Source organism: Budorcas taxicolor, chromosome 11 (genome assembly GCF_023091745.1).
Source record: "Budorcas taxicolor isolate Tak-1 chromosome 11, Takin1.1, whole genome shotgun sequence".
NCBI classification, from domain to species: domain Eukaryota; kingdom Metazoa; phylum Chordata; class Mammalia; order Artiodactyla; family Bovidae; genus Budorcas; species Budorcas taxicolor.
The window spans coordinates 11,160,649-11,166,648 of record NC_068920.1 but is presented as its reverse complement, the minus strand read 5'-3'; positions in this window follow the sequence as shown (position 1 = coordinate 11,166,648).

Genomic DNA, 6,000 nt, shown 5'->3' with positions numbered 1-6,000 from the left:
CAGAATCTAAAAACAAGCACCAGTTCTTTTTCTTAAGATTTTTTAAAAATGTATTTGGGTGCACCGGGTCGTAGCTGCTACACTCAAGATCTCCCGTCTTCACTGGCGCAGCTGGGACCTTCAGTAGCTGCATGCAGACTCTTCAGTTGTTAATCTTTGGTTATAGTTGTTCAGCCGCCAAGTTTTGTCTGACTCTTCGAGACCCCGTGGACTGCAACACACCAGGCTTCCCGTCTTTCACCATCTCCCGGAGTTTGCCCAAGTTCGTGTCCACTGAGTTGGTGATGCCATCCAACCATCTCATCCTCTGTCACCCTCTTTTTCTCCTGCCTTCACTCTTTCCCAGTTATCAGGGTCTTTTCCAACAAGTCAGCTATTCGCATCAGGTAGGTAAAGTATAACCTAGTTCCCTAACCAGGGATCAAACCCTGGCTCCTTGCATTGAGTCTTAGGCACTGGACCACGAAGGCAGTCCCAGGCACCAGCTCGTTAAATTTTCCGGAAGTTGTTTCTGCTGGAAGAGGCAGGGTATGTAACAAGGGTGGTGAAGGTTGCAAAAATGCTGACTGTCTCTGGGTCTGCGGGCTTCCCTATGGCTCAGCTGGTAAAGAATCTGCCTGTAATGAGGGAGACCTGGGTTCAATCCCTGGGTTGGGAAGATCCCCTGGAAAAGGGAAAGGCTACCTGTGCCATATTCTGGACTGCAGAATTCCATGGACTGTATGGTCCATGGGGTCGCAAAGAGTCGGACATGATTGAGTTTCGCTTTCGCTTTCTCTGGGTCTGCTGATCAGAGCACAGAGCCCTGTTCATGGAGGGCGGGGTCCTTCTTGCCTCCCCTGGCCCCTGGCTCCTGCAGGCTGCCTGTAGCCAGTTCTCAGAGCCTGCCTGCCCGGGGGCAGTGCTGGGGGCCAAGTGCTGGGGCGGTAGGGAACGCTGCTGTGATAGGAGCTGAAATCAACCAAACTTGACAGGTATAAGAAATGGTCATAAAGTGTGGTTTTCAGCCACCAGTTTCTTCCTTTATAATTTTATTACTTTGTTGTTGTTGTTTAAAAAAATTGTATTGAGAGAGCAATGGTTTACAACATTTTGAAAGTGAAAGGCACTCAGTCATGTCCAACTCTTTGTGACCCCATGGACTATACAGTCCATGGAATTCCCCAGGCCAGAATACTGGAGTGGGTTGCCTCTCCTTTCTCCAGGGGATCTTCCCAACGCAGGGATCAAACCCAGGTCTCCCGCACTACAGGCAGATTCTTTACCAGCTGAGCTACCAGGGAAGCCCAAGAATACTGGATATCTTATACATGTCCAAATTTTTTTCTTTAAGAAATTGATGGTAAAAGAATACTTCTATGGATGAACTTGCCATCTTAGCCTCTTTAAAGCCTGCAGCTCAGTGGCATCAAGAACACCCACAGTGTCGGGCACCGTCACCAGCTGGACTCCTTCCATCTTCCCAAACTGAAACTCTTCATTCACGAAAAGTCACTCCTCTTTCTGCCCGCTCCCCAGCCCCTGACAACAGCCATTCTACTTTCTGCGTCCATGAATCCGATGAATCTAGGCGCTTCATGTAAGTGGAGTCATGCTATGACGGGCTTATTTCACTCAGCATAACATCTTCAACGTTCATCCACGCTGTAGCCATGTCAGAATATCCTTCCTTTTAAAGGCTGCGTAATATTCCAATGTGTGTTTATGCCACAGTTTATCTGCGTATCCTCTGATGGACACAAGAGGCAGGTAGACAACGGGTTCCTTGAGCCGAGGTTAGACCTCACCGCTGAAATCACTGGGGGATGACGGTTGCTGAAGCAGAGCAGTGCACGCCTGTGTCAGAGCGTGGGGTTCACTGACCGAGTGCCACCGGGACCGCCACTCTGCAGGCTGTGATACAGGCTGTGGCGGCTGCAGGGCGAGAGAGATGAAGAAATACAGCTTCTCATAGATGTCTTCCTGGGTTTTAAGGAAAAAAAATCCCCTTTAAATTTTCCTCCCAGTTTGGACTGCTTTCAATCCTGCTTTTACGGTGGTGGTGTTCAGTCGCCCAGTCGTGTCTGACTCTGCAGCCCCTGGACCGCAGCATTCTACACTTCCCTGGTCCTCAGTAACTCCCAGAGTTTGCTCAAACTCATGTCCACTGAGTCAGTGATGCCACCCAACCATCTCGTCTTCTGTCACCCCCTTCTCCTCCTGTCTTCAATCTTTCCCAGCATCAGAGTCTTTTCCAATGAGCTGGCTGTTCACATCAGGTGGCCAAAGTATTGGAGCTTCAGCATCAGTGCTTCCAGTGAATATTCAGGGTTATTTTCCTTTAGGATTGACTGGTTGGATCTCCTTGCTGTCCAAGGGACTCTCAAGAGTCTTCTTCAATACCACAGCTCAAAAGCATCCATTCTTCGGTGCTCAGCCTTCTTTATGGTCCAACACTCACATCCATATATGACTACTGGAAAAACCACAGCCTTGACGAGACGGACCTTTGTCAGCAGAATGACGTCTCTGCTTTTTAATATTCTGTCTAGCTTTGTTGTAGCTTTTCTTCCGAGGAGTAAGCGTCTTTTACTTTTGTGGCTGTAGCCACTGTCCGCATTGATTTTGGAGCCCAAGAAAATAAAATCTGCCAGTTTCCACTTTTTCTCCATCTCTTGCCACAAGGTGATGGGACCGGATGCCAGGATCTTAGTTTTCTGGATGTTGAGTTTTAAGTACTTTAATGTTGGGCTCTTACTTCTTGGAAGGGGACACCATGCCAGGCCACCTGGGGACCCATGTTTATAAAGACTACATTGAATTGAGATGTGTGTTTTCATAAACTCTATCCAGCGACAAACTGGCTGCTACCCAGTTTGTACAGAAAAGCGGACAAAGTATCCCTGGCTTTCAAGTTGCGGGAGGAGAGAAGGCTGGCATGGAATGCTCAGATTTCCTCTCCTTCCTGACCTCCTGTCCGATCTCAGGCTCCAAGGAAAGTGGGTTCTGTTTTCTGAGCAAACATCTTCATGATGCCAAACAAACTGGACGGAAAGTCAACAGCTAGCAGACCGCGGTTTGGTCTCTGGATGGCAGAAGCACCAGCAGGGGTGGCGTGGCTCAGTTCTCTGCTTTATCCTACAGACTTAAGACTTAACTGTCAAAAGACCGTTTCAGGCTTACGAAGGGGAACCAGGGCCCTCAGCCAGAGGGATCTGGGCTTCTCTGTTTTGGAAAGCAGCAACGTCACGCCCAGTGTCACTTACTTCTGGCAGACGGGTGGGCCGATGGATAACTTCGGGACAGGGGGCCTCGTGCGGGAGGCAACGCAAAGGGAAAGAAGAGCGTGCTGCCGCGGAAACAGCGCGGCTCCCCGCACCCACACCCCGCGCTGGTCCAAAATCGCAGTTGTAGCAGCCTGCTACTTTTTGTTTTTAACTCTCAGGGCATGGATCAGAGCCTTCAGTCCTGTCCCCAGAGGTTCCGGTCTGAGCCCGGACTCAGCAGAGACAGACAGGCTCCCTCCCGGCGGCAGCGCAGCTCCTTAACTGGCTTGAAAAGTGGCAGCCGACCCGGCAGCGCTGCTGCTCCCCGGCCGGGCCGCGGAGCCCCTCCGGGCGCTCTGTCCTGCGGCTCGCCTCTGTTCCTTCTCCGTCGACTTCACTCCTGGGACCCCGCCCCCAGCTTCCCTGAGAGCCCGGTCACGTGGCCGCTGCGCGCTCACGGTCCGGGGCGGCACTTCCGGTCCGGGGCGGCACTTCCGGTCCGGGGCGGCACTTCCGGTCCGGGGCGGCACTTCCGGTCCGGGGCGGCACTTCCGGTCCGGGGCGGCACTTCCGGTCCGGGGGTGGCACTTCCTGCCCGCGCCTGCGGGCCAGTCCTCAGCGAGAGCGTCGTCTCGGTCCCTGTGCCCCCCGGGGCCCCGCCGGGCAGCCCCGTCTGTTACCGCCTCGGACAGGACGCTTGCGCCGGCCTGTCTCTAGAGCGTTTGTCCATTGTCTTTTAACTGCTCCGTCTCCTGCCTCTGGCGGCTTCCCGTGGGCTTTCTGGGTGGCTCAGTTGGTAAAGAATCTGCCTGCCATGCTGGAGACTTGGGTTTGATACCTGGGTCGGGAAGATCCCTGGGAGAAGGGAATGGCAACCCACTGCAGTATTCTTGCCTGGAGAATCCCATGGACAGAGGAGCCTGGCGGGCCACAGTCCGTGGGGTGGCAAGAGTCGGACACGACCTAGAATTATCTTTCTTTCTCCGGCCTCAGAGTTCCTCACTGGGCTGACTGCCCAGCCTGGCCCCAGGCGTCCGTCCTGGGATGCTGGGGTGCACTGGGCCCCCACATGGGTGGGAGCAGCTTCCTGGCTCCCGCTGGGAGCAGCGAGGGCTTGAGTTGCCTTGGCCTCCGTTTCCCCTTCTGCCCATGAAAAGAGTTGGATTCAGTCAATTTGTCCTCAAATTCCGGTTTTCTTTCCATGGTTTTATTCAAACTGGTTGACTAAAAAAATATAGTCACAACCCAAAAGGAGAGAGTTAGTTGGTGGGACTGTTGAGGACTCCAAGCCCAAGAGAGGGCATCTCAATATCTCTGAGAAAACTGCTCCAAGGAGGCGGGAGGGGGAGTCGGGGGAGTATACAAGCTTGCAACAAAAGGAGCAGGCAGTCTGAACATCAATGATCAGGTATCAAATTAAGGAATTTAGTGTCCTGTGTATGGGATGATGCAAGCCTCTGGGCTCACAGAACCTCATGCACCTCGGCTACCTGGGGCCAAATCCTGCTTCCTGTCCACCTTAAGGATGGGCAGATGTGGCCTCCTGCGCCTTCGTGCTCCTCAGGAATCTCCTGACAGTGGGGGTGGGGGCAGCAGCAGCTGCTGGATCGCAGTTTGGGGGCCCTCATTCACAGCTGGAGGCCAGAAATCCCTGACGGCTGTGGCATTTCTTGTTGATTGATATGGCAGGAGATACTTTCAGATCCCTTATGATTATACAGTGGAAGTGAGCAAATAGATTTAAGGGACTAGATCTGATAGAGTGCTGTATATTGTCACCCTGCTTATTTAACTTCCATGCAGAGTACATCATGAGAAACACTGGGCTGGAAGAAGTACAAGCTGGAATCAAGATTTCTGGGAGAAATATCAATAACCTCAGATATGCAGATGACACCACCCTTATGGCAGAAAGTGAAGAGGAATTTAAAAGCCTCTTGATGAAAGTGAAAGAGGAGAGTCAAAAAGTTGGCTTAAAGCTCAACATTCAGAAAACTAAGATCATGGCATCTGGTCCCATCACTTCCTGGGAAATAGATGGGGAAACAATGGAAACAGTGTCGGACTTTCTTTTTTTGGTCTCCAAAATCACTGCAGATGGTGACTGCAGCCATGAAGTTGGAAGACGCTTGCTCCTTGGAAGGAAAGTTATGACCAACCTAGATAGTATATTGAAAAGCAGAGATATTACTTTGCCAACAAAGGTCCATCTAGTCAAGGCTATGGTTTTTCCAGTGGTCATGTATGGATATGAGAGTTGGACTGTGAAGAAAGCTGAGTGCCGAAGAATTGATGCTTTTGAACTGTGGTGTTGGAGAAGACTCTTGAGAGTCCTTTGGGCTGCAAGGAGATCCAACTAGTCCATCCTAAAGGAAATCAGTCTTGAATATTCATTGGAAGGACTGATGCTGAAACTGAAACTCCAATAAACTTTGGCCACCTGATTCGAAGAACTGACTCATTGGAAAAGACCCTGATGCTAGGAGGGATTGGGGGCAGGAGGAGAAGGGGACGACAGAGGATGAGATGGCTGGATGGCATCACCAACTCGATGGACATGAGTCTGAGTGAACTCCGGGAGTTGGTGATGGACAGGGAGGCCTGGTGTGCTGTGATTCATGGGGTCGCAAAGAGTCAGACATGACTGAACAACTGAACTGAACTTTCACAAAACAAAAATGTTGCAGGAAGGGGGACCCCTTCCAGGGCCTGAAACTGGGCTCTTTTCTAACTCGGAAATGAATCATCTGAGGAG